The sequence below is a fragment of the Protopterus annectens genome, chromosome 12.part0, assembly GCF_019279795.1.
Source record: "Protopterus annectens isolate FY-2018-M chromosome 12.part0, PAN1.0, whole genome shotgun sequence".
Taxonomy (NCBI): domain Eukaryota; kingdom Metazoa; phylum Chordata; order Ceratodontiformes; family Protopteridae; genus Protopterus; species Protopterus annectens.
The window spans coordinates 853,550,847-853,567,698 of NC_056746.1; positions in this window are offsets into that span (position 1 = coordinate 853,550,847).

Below are 16,852 nucleotides of genomic sequence, written 5' to 3' on the forward strand. Positions count from 1 at the left end.
GTATTACAAAAGTGGAATAAAGCCATTGCACAGCATAAAACAGATACGGACAGGGCTGAGGATCATGGTGAACTGATAAAAGAATTTAATAGAATTTTAAAAGACAGACAAAATACGTTCAGAAAGTTTATACAAAATATACAAACATTTTTTCAGAAGTGCATAAGAGCTTTAGAGTCAGCAGAACAGGCTACTGACAAATATTAGACAGCCCATGCAGAATTACAGGAAACAGTGAAACTTTTAAACAGTAGTTACAAGACAAGAAAAGTCTAGTTAGTAAAGAGTTAAAGAAAGAAATTCCAGACCTTAAACTGCAGTTAGCTAAGCTAACAGAAAATAATTTACAGCACACAACTTTAATAGCTCAGCTAATCTGTACAAAAAGGCATATTTTACAAAATGTTTACATTTAAAAAATGGATAGCATACAAAGCAGAATCTGATGTATGGACAGATGCCTTACTTAAATGCTTTTAGATGTTTATTCCCAAATGTTTTAAAACTTTCATCCAGTTAAATCAAAATTCTTATAAATTAGACAGTGAAGTAGGGCATATGACTACCATTATCATGGCATATGCACAGAGGCAGCCTCCCATAGCTAAGTTGTTAGATAATTTCAGAATCATTTAAAATAAATTAATAAAGCAAGCTGACCATTTTAAATTAGTGTTCCAAATAATCTGTCAAAAGGTAAAAAAAGAAAAACAGAACAATTCTAGTGCATAAAAATAAAATGAGAGTAGTTAAAAACAGTGAAGACATGAAGTCACAAGAGTGACATGCATGTATTTTCTTTTCACCTAAGCTGCACCTGTTTAAAATGGACAAGAGCAAAACGCAGACAACAGCAAATGTAAATAATATAAATATATCTGTTTTTAAGCATGTGCTAGCTAGACCAATATCTATTTCATTGTTACAATCTTTTGTAATTATATAATAGTACCATAAATGATAGGGACTCTGGCAAAAAAATGTATACAAAAGTAATACAAATATAACTCAAGGTAATTACTCTTGTCCAATGGGACAAAAATATCACATTCAAAACCTTCCTTTAACCAGTGTCACAGTCTAAAAGACAGCTAGAGGACAGGTATATGTCCAACTCTGACAATGTAAAGTAAATGCATCTTTACAAAACAACACTGCTATAAAATGCTGCATACTGCAACAAAAAGGGCATTCTTTCAATTTTACATTGACTGTTTAAAGAGTACTGCAAAAGGGTCTAAAATAGAGCTATGGCAAGAAAATAATATGTCATTCCCTCCTGACAATACTGGCTGTAGAAAACAAAGAGCATGTTAACTTTAAAAAAATGTGCAACATTTTAATAAATCTTTGATTAGCAGGCTTCAGTGTGATATTAATGTTACTATGTTTGTAAACTGGGCTAAGTGTACATTACAGTCCATTTATGTACAAATGCAAAAAAAATTATGTGCAAGCAAAACTCATGGTAAACAATGAATATGCTTGGCACATGCTATACAGCAAATTGTTTAATATGTAAAAATCATTCTCTAGTGTATAAACCATGTTTTCTACAACACTCTGTAAATCTGTGTAAATAGACAATTTTGCCATCAAGTTTTAAAATGTTCACAAAGATTTCTCCTCAGTTTGTTTGTATTGTATGAGTTTTTCTAAGCAGGCACCCTTTGTGGGATGTCTTAGTAATATCACTCATTTAGTGTGGCATAACAAAACTTACATGTTTACCCCAGAAAATAAAATATTTGTGTCTTTTAAATAAAATCCTCAAGTATTACTTATTGCAAATATACTTTGTATGGGGTAATTAACAAAAGTAAATAGTTAAAAAAAGTTGTTAAACTAAATTATACACCCAATTCTATCAGCAATGTTTGTTATCATTGTATTAACTGTGCAAAATTGCATTTTGACTTGTTTTATCAAAAGAAAACTAAAGGTTTTGTTTCCTAATGTGTTTTCTGTAAATCATGATAAAAAATATGATCTGACCAAAGAATGCATATCAATGTAAGCTGTTTTGTGGAAGGGAGAACGGTTAGATTATATACATTTAAATACTTACAATAGTGCATGCGCATTTCTGCTTGTTAGATTATATAGTAAAGCATATGCATTTAAACACTTACAATAGTGCATGTACACTTTTGTTTGTTAGAATATAGTAAAAAAATATACATTTAAATGCTTATAATAGTGCATGTACAGTTTTGTTTGTTACTATACACATATTAAAGGGTTAAACTTTTCTTAGCTGAAAATAAGTAGAAAAAATAATGAAAAGAATACAGTAGAGTTGTTATTACGCATGTTTTTGCATCCTACTGTGTGTGATACAGAAAGTTCTGTGACTGATACAGTTTCAAGGAGAAATGCAGATAAGGATCCAGGTGCAAGGGTGACCAGAGATAGAAATTACTCCTCAAGTTTACCTTGAAACAGAACAAAGTGCAGCTTATCAATAGACTGTATGACATCAGGCAAACACCAAAGTACTGACTTTGAAAGTTCCCAACAGACTGCATTACATCAAGCAAATTCCAACATTATTAAACATATAAAAGATCTGATTCTTTGTTAGATCTGTTTTTTGTAGGAACACATTTGTTCCGAGGTAAATGGAGAATGTAAAGTTATCTTCTATACTTGTCGTGAGGTAAACCTTCCACATTAAAGCTGCAACTGTAACAGTATAGTATGTGTTGTCTGTTACATAGATATTATTTTATTAGTAATTACGGATAAGTTAATAAAGTACAGTACTGTAAAGTATAACAGCTTGCAAGGCTCAGTGCAGTAATCAGACATTTATTCCAGCATTTTTTTTTTATTTATCAGTGATAATTCCGTAAAGGTGTTAAAAAAATAAAATCTATCCTTCAATGACTTTACAGATTTCATTCTTTCAAAAACTACCAGTTGTAACTCAACTTAATAATTATACAGCCAATGACACTTCACATATAGCTCCCCATTTCAAATTCCTTCCATAATTCTACTTTAAAGAAATTAGTAACAAAGTTATCTAAAAGCTCTTAAATTAATTTGATACAAGATCAAAATATTCCCAACTTCACCATGCCTTCTAAAAATTGCAGCACTTTTTATTTCTAAGCTATTAATTTGTACTTAAACCCCAGTCTCTCTCTCTCTCTCTCTCTGTCCCTGGTACAATTCCTGTTCTGTTTAGGCATGCCTATGTATTATCTTTAGCTAAACATCTCAATGCTAAATTACCTCAAGAATTTGGACCTCTTTCTAATATGTCTTCAGTTGTGGAAATATTTGAGAAACTAATCTTTGTGTAAATCTTTGAACAAATCAATGGTTAGGGACTTCTAACAACTGTGTGTTGAGGCTTTTGGTCATACTTTAGTATATTTAGTATCTTGACACATTATATAAAGTTACTAATATTGTACACAATAACATGAATTATAAGCATTTTTTATCAGAATTACTGTTAGGCAAAAGAAAAACAAATGCCTAGGTACAGTAGTAACTGAAATAACAGCTTCATGAACATCAGAAACATGCAGTGCAATAAAAAAAAATCTTAAACAGAAACAAATCTCACTACTGCAAAGGAGGAGTAATGTGTAAAGATGGAAAAATGTCAATGGTGTGCTGAGGGGAGGGCAGGAACTCCTGGGTCAAGGGGGAAGGGAGCAACCAAATTAAGTTTTGAACAGAAAAATATCAGAAAAGCATAAAATAAGCAACACTATGGTCAGAAGCCAAAGTGAAAAAAATAATAACTAAATGGAAACATGGCAACTTACAGGAATTCTTCAGAAAAAAAATTCCTAGGGAAAATAGTAAGCTGACAGCAATTTAATGATGTGCTGGCTTTTTACACAGCAGCAAAAGATATCTAGAGAGGAAGGTCTTTATGCAGACCATTACTAGTAAAAGGAGAGGGGCTAGTAGCATGGGAAAGTTTTTAATGATAAATTGCCTATCACCCGAGAACCTGAGTACTTCTGTTAGTGAGGATGACCCTCCTTATACCTGGTATAGTTTTCACCACAACAATAATGTTACTGAGGATGACCCTCCTTATACCTGGTACAGTTTTCACCACAACAATAATGTTACTGAGGATGACCCTCCTTATACCTGGTACAGTTTTCACCACAACAATAATAATAATAATAATAATAATAATAATAATAATAATAATAATAATAATAATACTTCTGTAAGTATGGTATAACACTGCTATGACTTGGAAATTTTACTTACACCTCATAAGTAACAGAAGGCGCTGTTAAACACAGGTGTGTGAGGAATATAGGAACTTGCAGCTTACATTGAACTTGTTAGCTAAAAGCTTTAGTCTATGTAATTAATCAATGTCACCTGTTCATCATCAAGTTGCTGAAGCTTCTTCTGTACATTGTAAAGAAGACAGCTGAAAAGTACATTTCTAACAGAGTTCACAGGAGACAGAAAAGAAGTCATAATGAACCAAATGCCAATACTTATCAAATGTGCCTTATGCAACAAATAGTAATGTCTGATTTAGAATTTCATAATGAAGCACAACTCCTTTCTTTTCTACCTCTGTCCAAAATCTATTCAAAGAGTAAAAGTTATCCCTGCACACTATGACATTCCCTAAAACACAAGTAACCAACTTAAGATTCATAGCTGCTGACATCTATTTTCATTAAGATTAATGTTTTTTTTTTTTTTTTTTTTTTTTTTTAGTTTTTTTTAAGAGCCCCTTACCTGCAGGTCAAACACAGAATGAGGTGGAAGCATTTAATGTATTTATAATCCCATGCTTCACAGGGAATCTGTGATTCATGACACTATACCAATATTTAAATGAGCAAAGCTTGGACAAGCAGCTATGGTTTTAGAACTTTTAAGCCTTACACTGGAATCTCAAATAACATTTGCATATCTGAATCAGTGAAACAGATAAGAAATGAGAGTAGATATATGCAGAAAAATCTCAGATTTTCAGTGAATGCTAAGGAATACTGATCTTAGCAGATCTCTCGAGACTTTCCATGAGGCCTTACCCTAAATTTGGTTCCATGCTACTGACCCAGAGCTTATCAAAACTTTTTAATGTCTTTTATTCACCCTGTGGCTGGCCTTATATGATCACCCTATTATGGCTTTTATAAGTTTGGAAAATTGGAAGAAAGGACAGTTGGAAATAGAGGAGAGAGCAGACAAGAAGAAACATGAAAGGGGCATATTAAGAGGGCTGTGTAAGAGGAGGTGGGAGAGGATGTGTACTATGTTTTTGGTGGCAATAGACCCCCATTATTCAATTTTTTCTTTAAAAGTGGAAGATAGGGAAAAAAGAATAGGTTCATAGGTTCATAGATAGGTACTAGGCTATCGGCGCAAGGGCCTACGTAAGCCTAGCCAACAAGGTTGCCTGGCTTACGCCACCCAAGAAAGTTATTTTCCTGTGCCACTGTCGAGCAGACACAGAAGTGATCCCCGGGGTGTATTTCCTATTTCCCATCCACTCATCAAGATTTTTCTTGAAGAGTGCTAATGAAGAACTTTGCTTGACATAGATGGGTAGCCTGTTCCAGAGTATGGGAAGTCTCTGGGACAGGAATCTATCCCTCAAGCATGTCCTGTTTATTGTTTTGGCAAGGTTAAGGTCCCTAGAGCGTGTAGCTCGGAGGGATTGGGATTTCTTTAGGTGTAGCATGTCCAACAGTTCTGGGTTTGACATAGCTTTATATGTTAGGCAGAGATCACCTCGGAGTAGGCAATATGCCACGGAGTAAAGCTAGAGTTTTTTAAGGCGGTCAGTGTAGGGCATTTGTTTGAGGGCAGTAATCCTCTTTGTGAGGTACTGGCCTTTCCAGCTGCTGCAGATGCCTTGTGAGGTACATTCCAAAAGGGGTGTTGTACTCTATAATGGGTCTAATGAGTGTCGAGTAGAGGGAAACAATGACCTGTTTTTTCCTGGATGAGAACCCTTTTATGATGAGGTGTGCCATGTAAAAGGACTTCCTGACTACTGTGGTGATGTGACTATCAAAACAGAGACTACTGTCCACCTGGGTCCCAAGGTCTCTTATCACACATTTGGTGTTATGTAGATTGCTGCCTATGTGGTAGTTCATGGGTACAGAGTTTTTACCAAAGGGGATGACACTGCACTTTTTGGCATTGAGCTTGAGGCCATTGCTCTGACACCAGGCATCTGTCTCAGCGAGGCCCTTCTGTAGGATGTCCACATCATTTGGGGACTTGACTATGGCTCCTAGTTTGCAGTCATCTGCGAACTTCATTAGCCAGAGGCCTTATAGGTTCATAGGTTTTTAGGTAGGTACTAGGCTATTGGCCCTAGGGCCTATACAAGCCTAGTCAAAAATGTACCCTGGCTTTCGCCACCCAAGAAAATTATTTTCCTGTGCCCCTGTCAAGCAGAACCACAGAAGTGATCCCCGGGGTGAATTTCCTATTACCCATCCAATCATCAAGATTTTTCTTGAAGAGTGCTAATGAGGAGCTCTGTTTGACATAGATAGGTAGTCTGTTCCGGAGTATGGGAAGTCTCTGGGGCAGGAATCTATCCCTCCAGCATGTTCTGTTTATTGTGGTGACAAGCTTTAGGTGCCTAGAGCGTGTAGCTCGGAGGGATTGGGATTTCTTTAAGTGGAGCATGTCCAACAGCTCTGGGTTTGACATAGCTTTGTATGTTAGGCAGAGATCGCCTCTGAGTAGGCGATATGCGACGGAGTAAAGCTGGAGTTTTTTGAGACGGTCTGCGTAAGGCATATTTTGAGGCCAGTAATCCTCTTTGTGAGGTATTTTTGCGGCCTTTCCAGTTGTTGTAGATGTCTTGTGAGGTACATACCAAAAGGGGCATTGTACTCTATAATGGGTCTAATGAGTGATGAGTAGAGGGGAACAATTACCTCTTTTTTTCTGGATGAGAAACCTTTTGTGATGAGGTGTGCCATGTAGAAGGATTTCCTGACCACTTTGGCGATGTGATTATCAAAGGAGAGACTACTGTCCACCTGTGTCCCAAGGTCTCTTATCACACTTTCGGTGTTAAGTAGACTACCGCCTATGTGGTAGTTCATGTGTACAGAATTTTTACCAAAGGGGATGACAATGCACTTTTTGGCATTGAGCTTGAGACCATGTCTTTGACACCAGGCATCTGTCTCAGTGAGGCCCTTTTGTAGGATGTCCACATCGTTAGGAGTTTCAATTATGGCTCCTAGTTTGCAGTCATCTGTGAATTTAGTTAGCCAAAGACCTTCTGTGTTAGCCTGTACTTCAGAGAAGTAGATACCAAACAGGAGAGGACCCAGGACTGAACCGTGTGGTACTCCACTTGTCACTGGTCTGAAGTCTGATTTGGAGTCTGCTACTTTCACAGTGTGGGTTCTTTCAGTAAGCCAGTTGGCAACCCATCTTGTGACATAGGGATTTATACCTAGTTTAGTAAGTTTATCTATAATTCCAGAGTGGGGGATGGTGTTGAACGCCTTGGTGAGATCTAGATAGGCTGTGTGAACCACCTTACCCTCATCTATGGCTTTGGTGACTACTTCAAAGAAGTTTATCAGGTTTAGGAGACATGATCTGCCATTTACAAACCCAAACTGTGTGGAGTCCAGGGTTTGGAGATCTCCAATGTCTTTGTTTATGAGTTCCATGATGATACGTTCCATGGCCTTGCAGACGAGGCTCGTCAGGCTAATGGGGCGGTAGTTCACGGGGTCTGTTGTGGCCTCCCCCTTTGTGGAGTGGGATAACTGTCACTGTGCGCCATTCAATGGGCACAAAGCCTGAGGTGAGGCTATGATTGAACATGGTACTTAGGTGGGGTGCCAGTTCATTCTGTAGTTCATGTAGAAGGCAGCCTGGGATGTTGTCAGGTCCCATGGATGCTGTGATCTTGGCTTTGGAGAGTGAAGTTTTTACCTGTGCAGCCGTGATTACAGGAACTTTGCATTCTTCCGGTATAAAGATGGGCCCTTTAGGGGGTGAGAGGGCGGTAAAGTTAGCACTGAACCTATCTGCCAGGATGTTGGAAATATCAGTTGGTTCTGTATATTTAGTGTCATTGTGCTGTAACTCAGAGCAGATCTGAGTGTTGCCATTGAGATTTTTGAATAGCTATAGAATGCTTTGTGGTTGTCTTTAGAATCAGTGGCAATTTTGTTTTCATAACTAGCTTTGGAGGATTTTATGAGGGATCTCGGCTTCTTACTGAGGCTGACCAGGGAGTTCCTCCAATTATGGGATTTTACTCTTTTTTTGCAACAGTTTCTTTCTTCTGTTGTAGAGTTTGTTTATGGCAGAAGACCACCAGATTGGCTTCCTTTTTTTGAAGGATAGCATCTTGGTTCTGTTAAGGATAGCACGATCCATGCACTCGTTTAAGTGCTTATAAAGTGCATTTGTGTAGGATTCAGCAGTCGTACCTCTATTGTACATCTGCATGGGTGTCATGAAGTTTGCCACTTCTGTCTTAAGAAGCGTGAAGTTGGCTTTGGAGAAATTTTTTACGGTTGTTTTCCTAATGGGGGGTGGGAGCGGGATGTGGATGTCTAGGGTGATTAGCTTGTGGTCGGATATGACCAACGAGGAGCTGACCTCTGGTGTGGAACACCGGTCACCCATGTTGGTGATGACCAGGTCTAGGATATTGCTGCCTCTGGTGGGGGTGTGGATAAGTTGATCCAAAGCGTTGGAATTGATGATTTCCAGAAAACGTTGAGCAAAACAGTTAGTACATGAGTAGTTTTCCCAGTTAATGGTAGGGTAGTTGAAATCACCCATTATTAGAGTGTTGGGTTGTACCTTAATATTTTCCAGTGTAGCAAGAAAAGAGGAGTGGGAATCCTGGGGCATGGTGGGGGGGTCTGTAGCAAGGTACAATCTGGATTGTGGTTTTGCCCAGAGTTAGTTGAACTTGGTTAATCTCGGCTGCATTATGCTGAGCAACTAGCTTGGAGGTGTGGATATCCTTAATGAATATGGACATGCCTCCACCTTTAGTGTTTCAGTCCGGGTTTGGTGGCCGAAAGGTGTGGTATGAATTATAGCCTGGTAATGCAGGGGTGCTCTCTGGAGCTTTGAACCAGGTCGATGTCACTGCACAGATGTCAATGTTCTCCATTTTAAGGAGTGCCTCGAGTGAGTGCATTTTGAGGTTTAGACGTCTAGCATTGAGTAGCATTACCCTCAGATGTTGCTTGCTTGTACCTGTTATGGTGGTGAATTTGTCATTTGAACCTTGCCTAAAAAAGGCACTATAGGGGTGGCAAGAGCCTTTGCCAGTATCCAGAATCTCAAGGGCGGCAGGTGCAGGCCATCTCTGGCAAAGAAGCGTGGTCTGTCGATCATGTCATCCCAGGCAGACAGATACTGGATTCCCTTAGAATGACACCAGAAGCTTAGCCAATTGTTAAAGTCAATCATTTTGTCCTTGTACTGTGGTGTCATTCTGGGTGATGGCAGGATGCTACTCAGGGCTACGGTCATACCTGCCTGGGCTACAAGATCATAGAGCTCCTCCATGTCTCTTTTCATGTAGTCCAGGGAGGTACGTCTCAGGTCATTCACACCAACATGGACAATGACAGAGTCATATTTGTACTTGCTGTGGAGTGACCTGAGTGTGCGTTATGTAGAGGATCCCGGCACCTGACAGGCAGCTGACAGTAACTTTTTCCTTGTTTAGCCTGGTGAGTGGAACATCATTGTGCCTGACTATACAGTCACCTATGACTAGAGTGTTGGGTACGTTATGCCTTATGGGCTGTAGTTAAGTGGCACACTGAGTATGTGGACTATGTGTCATTTGGGTTGTGTTGGGGGGGTTGCTTGCATTTCTGCTTTGGAGGTCTCTGTTGTTTGGGCAGATTAGTACAGAGAGCCTCCATGAATGTAGGTGTGTGTTTTGTGGTTCTGTGTGTGTGTTTTGGTGGTGTAGGTTTTGAGGGACTATATGATGAGTGTGGTGCGGTGCAAGTGTTTACCTTCTCCTCTTGACTGTCTAGGCCTGTCTTTGGTAAAGAGAGCTTTGCTTCCACTTTGGCTATATAAGTGCTTCTCTCACAGGTCATAGTGTTGGGTGGTAGGAGAAGAGGGTTGTCTATGTACATGAGGCAATTGCTGCATTGTCCCAAGATGCCTAGATTCATCAGGTAGACAGGAGAAAACACCGGGAGCTGACCTTTAGACATGCCTGAATAGGTGCGTATTTATTAAGTACTAAAAACTGTTTTCTTCTAGACAAGTGAGGAAAGTTGAGTGCTGTAGTAATTTGTAACTTATTTAGTGCTTACAATGAGTTCTGAACAAGTGCTGAGATCAAAGAAACAGATGAGTGCTAAAATTAAAAAGCTGGCTAGTTGCAAGGGAAATTTTGAAAAACAGACTTTATGGCGCCAGGAATAGTTTACCCCCAGTTAAGTGGGGGGGGGGGCTTAGGAGCTCACAAACAGTCCTGGACACAACAAATCCGTATCTGACCTGCCACAGGAAAGGGGGGAAGCAAGCTTAGAATTTTTTTTCCAGTAAAGTGGAAATGGAGAAAGCTGGAACAGAAGTTAATTCAATGTTAAGAATCTGAGTGGGTTGGACTTCACAAATGTTCTCTATTAGATTGAGTGAACTAATGACACTAGACTGGGAGGAGTTTGGAGGTTACCAATGTCTTTGCTTATGAGTTCCATGATGATACGTTCCATGGCCTTACAGACCAGGCTCGTCAGGCTAATAGGTCGATAGTTCCCGGGATCAGTGGTGGCTCCCCCTTTGTGGAGTGGGATAACTGTTGCTGTGTGCCATTCAGTGGGCACAAAGCCTGATACGAGGCTATTATTAAACATGGTGCTTAAGTTGGGAGCCAGTTTGTTCTGAAGTTCATATAAAATGCAGCCTGGGATGTTGTCCGGTCCCATGGATGCTGTCTTTTTGGCTTTAAAGAGTGCAGCTTTTACCTGCGTAGTTGTGATTACAGGGACTCTGCATTCTTCCTGTATAGATATGGGCCCTTTATGGGGTGGGGGGGTGAAGTTTGCACTGAACCTATCTGCCAGGATGTTGGCAATATCAGTTGGTTCTGTAATTTTCATGCCTTTGTGCTGTAACTCAGAGCAGATCTGGGTGTTGCCATTGAGATTCTTGACATAGGTATAGAATGCTTTGTGGTTGTCCTTAGAATTAGTGCAAGAGTATATAGTACAGAGGGTTATGGAAGAGTTAAAGATTTTTATTTTACAAAACATACAACGCTGGCAATATAGAAAGGAACAGTCTGGGGACTGACAGTGGGAAGGGAAGACAACACACACACATGGCAGGCAGACAGAGACAAATGGAAGGATGTAGAAGGCCAAGAGCTTAGTATCACCCTGGTCTAGAGGGTCTTAGATATTCCTCTGCCCTAGTGAATCTGGCAGGGGAGACCACGATGATGTGGAGGTGGCTTGATGGTCTCTACCCACTGGAGGAGAGATTCATATCAGCCCCTGCACCTTTCCACCTAATGTAGAAACAGAGCACCTCACTGGTCCTCTTCAAAAGCAATCTTGATGAGTGGATGGAAAATAGAAAATTTACCCTGGGATCACTCCAGTGGCACTACTCGACAGAGGCACTGGAAACTAAGGTTGGATGGCACGATGCCAGGGTAATCCTATGGGCTAGGCTTGTAAAGGTTCCAGGGCCATTAGCTTAGCACACACCTATGAACCTATTAACACAGTGTAAGAAGAGGGCTAATGATATGCTAGGATGTGCCAGAACAAAGGCAAGGCAAAATACAATTGCCTTTAACACTATGGGAGTGACTCAACTAGTTATTCCTTTAACAGCTGATGATTAATTCCTCCTCTCCATTCATGGAGATGACTGACACAGATGACAATGACATGGTCATAATTAAAGGAGGTGTAGATATTGATTATTACTTATTCTGCAGCCTCAACAGAAACTTGATCAGGAAGGATCGTTTGACCTCTGCAACATATTTACAAAGAGAAATGACTGCTCGGGTGAAATGATTACATGTAACACATGAAATTTACTATTAAAAGATGAACTCTCCACTTTTACACATAACAACATTGAACAGTGTGTGCATGCTAAGTGTCCTCCACATTTCCTTTCACAACATAGAGTATTCAATTAATTATTTACAAAGTCAGCAGCAAAAACAAGCAATTCCACTATACCAGTAACATTAGAGGCTATCAGTAGCAGAATAGCTGAAAGTGATGCAGATAACATAGTTATAGTTATGAGACAGCTAAGACTAAGTGCACTGCCACAGAGAGTCAGCTGTAAATGGTCAGAGTCCTGCATGGTGTACGTGAGCATTTCCAGCACTACATGGAAATGGTAGACAGCAGGGTCAATGCCATGATGGCATTGATCTGTAGTATGGTGGCACACTGAGCCTCTATCTCCACCTCCATTTGTCCACTAGTGAGGTCTAACCAGACTCAAATAGGAGTCAATGTTGAAATGGGAAGAGGTTGGTTACTGTCTGAGCACTTGAGGGCATATCAAATCCTACTACAACTGCATCTCAAGATGGTAACTAGACATACCTAAGAAATTGTTTGCAGTGGCATCTTGTTGGCAAACAAACCATTCTGGACCCAATGCAAAATACTCTGGACGTCTTCAGAATCATCAAAACTGTTTTTTTTTTGGAAAAAAATTTATTTGATTTTGCATGAATGAAACCAAACAATGTATTTACAAAGTAAACTATATACAATTTCCATAACAATAGATACAATGATACACAATCAATATTTCAATATTTTTCTAGCAAATTACGTAATTTTTGCCATGCAATTAACTGACAGGTTGTGTTATTTGTTCTCATTTTTATTGTACATATTTCTTTATTACAAACAGATTCAGCTAAGTGAATGAAATCACTATGAAAAAAATAGCAGCCTTAGCTTTCCAATCTATCATTATAAACTTCCTTGCTATAACTAAGATTGCCCACAAAAAGGTATTTGATGAGCAGGAAAAAATTGGGGAATTAGTACACTGAGCAATACGAGACAATCAGTTATAATACAGTTATCATTCCACAGCACTTTACAAAAACACCTAAAATCAACTCAAAAAGATTTAACCATCTTGCAATCAATGATCAGGTGAAACCAGTCAGCTTCAAGTGTTAAATCACATCTTCAACACTTAATATCATTCTTTTTATAAATTAAAGCAACTTTATATGGAGTTAAAAATATTTATGTAAAAATTACCAAGTGTAAATTCTTCATTAAGGAGAATATGTTGTTTTTTCTGGTGATGTTAAACAAAGACTTTTCTTAATAGAATTAAATTCTTCTTTATTAATTGTGATTGAGTAATTCCAAAAGGAAGTATCTGTAGGTCTAAAATCACTTCTAACAATTTTATATATTTTAGAGATAAATGAGGTGATTACTATGGAACCATTAATAATGATGGATGTGAACTCTAAAATTTTAGGTATTGCATTGTTAGGTGAATCTAAAGTTAATATAGTTTGTTCTAGATAAATTCTTCACATGTTGAATATCTAACCAATTACAGCTCTGTAAACTAAATTTGGCTAATAAGAAATCTGCTGAATGGATTTTTTTAACAAACATAAACTGGTTCCATTACAAGTTGTTATTCTTAAACTCAATCATTTTTTTCATTGAAGGAGATCAAACATCCACTAGTAAAGGCTATTGGGAATATTGTTATTAACAAATTTTTTGTTATGTGGTTTGAGAATATAAGTCTTTTATAATTTAACAATAACTGATATAAGAAAGGAAATAATGTGAAATTATGTTTATCATTAAGTGTATATGTTTTTAAAGTCCACAGAAAAAACATTAGTATCTGTTTTAAGAAGAGGATCTAATGTTGTTTTTTAGAATCTAATAATCAAGTTTCATGTACTGTTTTCCAATAAGAAGAGTATGTGTTAATTATAACTGACTTTATACAATGGTCAGTATTAAGAAACCCTATCCCTCCTTCATCCTAACTTGTTGAATGCCACTGCAAAGATATTCTAGGTTTATTTGGATACTTTAACAACTTGAGTAAACTGTCATTTATTTTCTTTATGATTTTTTTTGGTTGGTGGAAGAATTAAAGATTGACTAATAAATAGAATTTTAGGTAATAAGAATATTTTAATTAAATTAATCAGTTTTCAAATATAAAATATAGTTTATTCCAGATTTCTGTTAAATTTTATTTTGTGTTTAAGAGATGTTGATAATTAATGTTTTTTTTTTTGTATGTGGCTTCAAATGTGATTCCTAGATATTTAATATGATTGTTATTCCAATTAAAGGTGTTGCTAGAATTTAGCTTAGATGCTAACTTTTTATTAATCAAAAGTGTTTTAGTTTAATTATGATTGAATTTTAATCCTGACACTTTCTCAAAAGTATCTAAATATTTAACTAAATGTTCCAATGAAGCTCCAATATCACCACATATTATTAATAAATCATCTGCAAATAGTTGAATTTTGGGAGATAATATGTAATTTAGTTTATAGCCTACTATACTTATGCTGTTTCTTAGATTATTAGCTAAAGTTTATATGACTAGGGCAATTATAAGAGGTGATAGTGGACATCCTTGTTTTTTACCTTTTGTTACTTTAAAAGAATCAGAAATAAAAGAACATATCTTGACAAAAGCAATGGAATTGCTGTATAAGTTTTTGACTAGGCTCACAAAATGTGAGGAAAAGTTGTATTCATATAGTGCTTTGAAAAGATAAGACCAGTTCAGTGAGTCAAATGCTTTATCAATATCTAAACTTATTATAGATAGTTCATCTCTCTTTTTGTTAGCAGCATCTATTAAGGAAAATAGTCTAATTATGTTGTCTTGTACCTTTCTTTTAAATATAAATCCAGTTTGGTCATCTTCTATTAGTTTAGTGATTATAGTGTTTAGTCTTTTTGCCAAAATAGACATGGAGCCAGATTCAATAAAGCCTACATAAAGTGTGCATTAAGTGTACACAATATGTATTCGATAAAATTCTTATCACATTTTTTGTGCTTTATATTCACTCAGGAAGATTACACTAAGTGTACATGTAGTCTACACTTTGTGGTAACCTTTTTGAATATCTGTCAATATTTAAAGCTGCAACAATATCAGTAGGAATATCCTAAATTGGGATGAAAAAGGTGTGAGTTAAGTCTGTGTTGTCTGTTCAGAACAGTGTACACTTAGTGTATGTACTATTGAATCCTGGAGCTGAATAATTTATAATCTATATTAAGAAGGGAAATTGGTCTATAGAATGAGCTTGAAGAGGGTTCCTTTTCTGATTTTAATATGGGAGAAACAAGAGAATACTTCCATGAAAGAGGTAGAGTAGATGATGTTTTAACTTCCTGGAAAGTGTTCAAAAGGATTTTTAAAATATAATCAGGTAATAGTTTATAGAATTCTGGTATTAACCCATCTAAACCTGGAGGTCTTTTTATCATTAGATTTTTAATCTGGTCTTTTAGTTCCTTAAAAGTAAAAGGTTTGCCTGTTTTAGTAACTTGTTTGGATACTCTTTTTTTGAATGTTTTCTTTTTAAAAAGCTATCAAATGTCTTAGTAATATATATACGAGAATATTAATTATTAATCTCTTCATAATACTTTCTGAAACAATTTAATATACTGGTTAGATCCAGTGCCTTAGTTATTTTACCTTTGCCTTTAAAAATAATCTCTTTAACGTGATTTTTCTCTTTCTTGTATTTTGATCTAACTGCTATTTTGTGTATGATTTTTACGATTTAATATGAGTGTAATTTGATTTTTTTCTGGGTTAATAGATATCTTATGGTGTAATATATCTTGATACTCTTTGTTTAACTTGTTAATATTAGTGATTGTTACTTTGTCATCAGGTTTAAGGACAGATTTTAATTTATCAATTTCTTCTTGCAAATTCAATGACTTCTTATCCCATTCTTTCTTTGGATATGTACCAGTGTTTAACTTTACTGTATAAGACTACCTTTAATGTATCTCATAATATCATGTCAGAAACTTCTCCATTGTTGTTATGTTCCATAAATTGATTAATTTCCTTTAAGACCCAATCTTGGAAGCTTTTTGTAGTCATTATGTAAGCAGGAATTATTTAACAAGAATTTAGATTTGCATGGCTAAAAGTGATTTTAAAAGTAATAGCATTAAGATCTGAGATGGGAAAGGAAACAATCGTTATATCATTTATTTTTAAAATTAAAGAACTGATTACCAGGACTTTGTCATTATTTGTCTGTGCACCAAATCTGTGTGAGTAGTGTGTAAATCATAAGGAAGGTGGTAGTATCATATCAAATACATATTTCATATTCCTTGTATTTATATAATATATAATTCTTCAGGTGTTTAGGTGTGGAAGTACTTCTAAAAGGTTTAGCATGTGAGGTATTACTTTGTGATAGAATACAATTAAATTAAAATCACCTGCTAACAAAATTTCCCCGCTTGAATATAGAGTCATAAGATCTAGAAGTTTCTTTGCTGTTTTTGTACCGATTCCAGGTATCCAGTATGTATTTATAAGAGTATAACATTTTTTTCCCACTTTTGCAACAACTATACTAAGCATGCCATCTTTATTTGAATAAGAGCTTACTATCTTAGGTAATCCCAATGATCTTCTCCACAAAGTGGGGATGCCACTTCTTTTATTCTTGAAATGATAACTAACTAAAATTGAGTAGTCTTAAAATTATTCTATTAAAGTCTTCAAATAATAAGTGAGTTTTTTTGAAGAAAAATGATAACAGCTTTTAGCAGGGAAAAATATTTGTTTAAGCTACGTCTCTTAATAGGATTGTTCA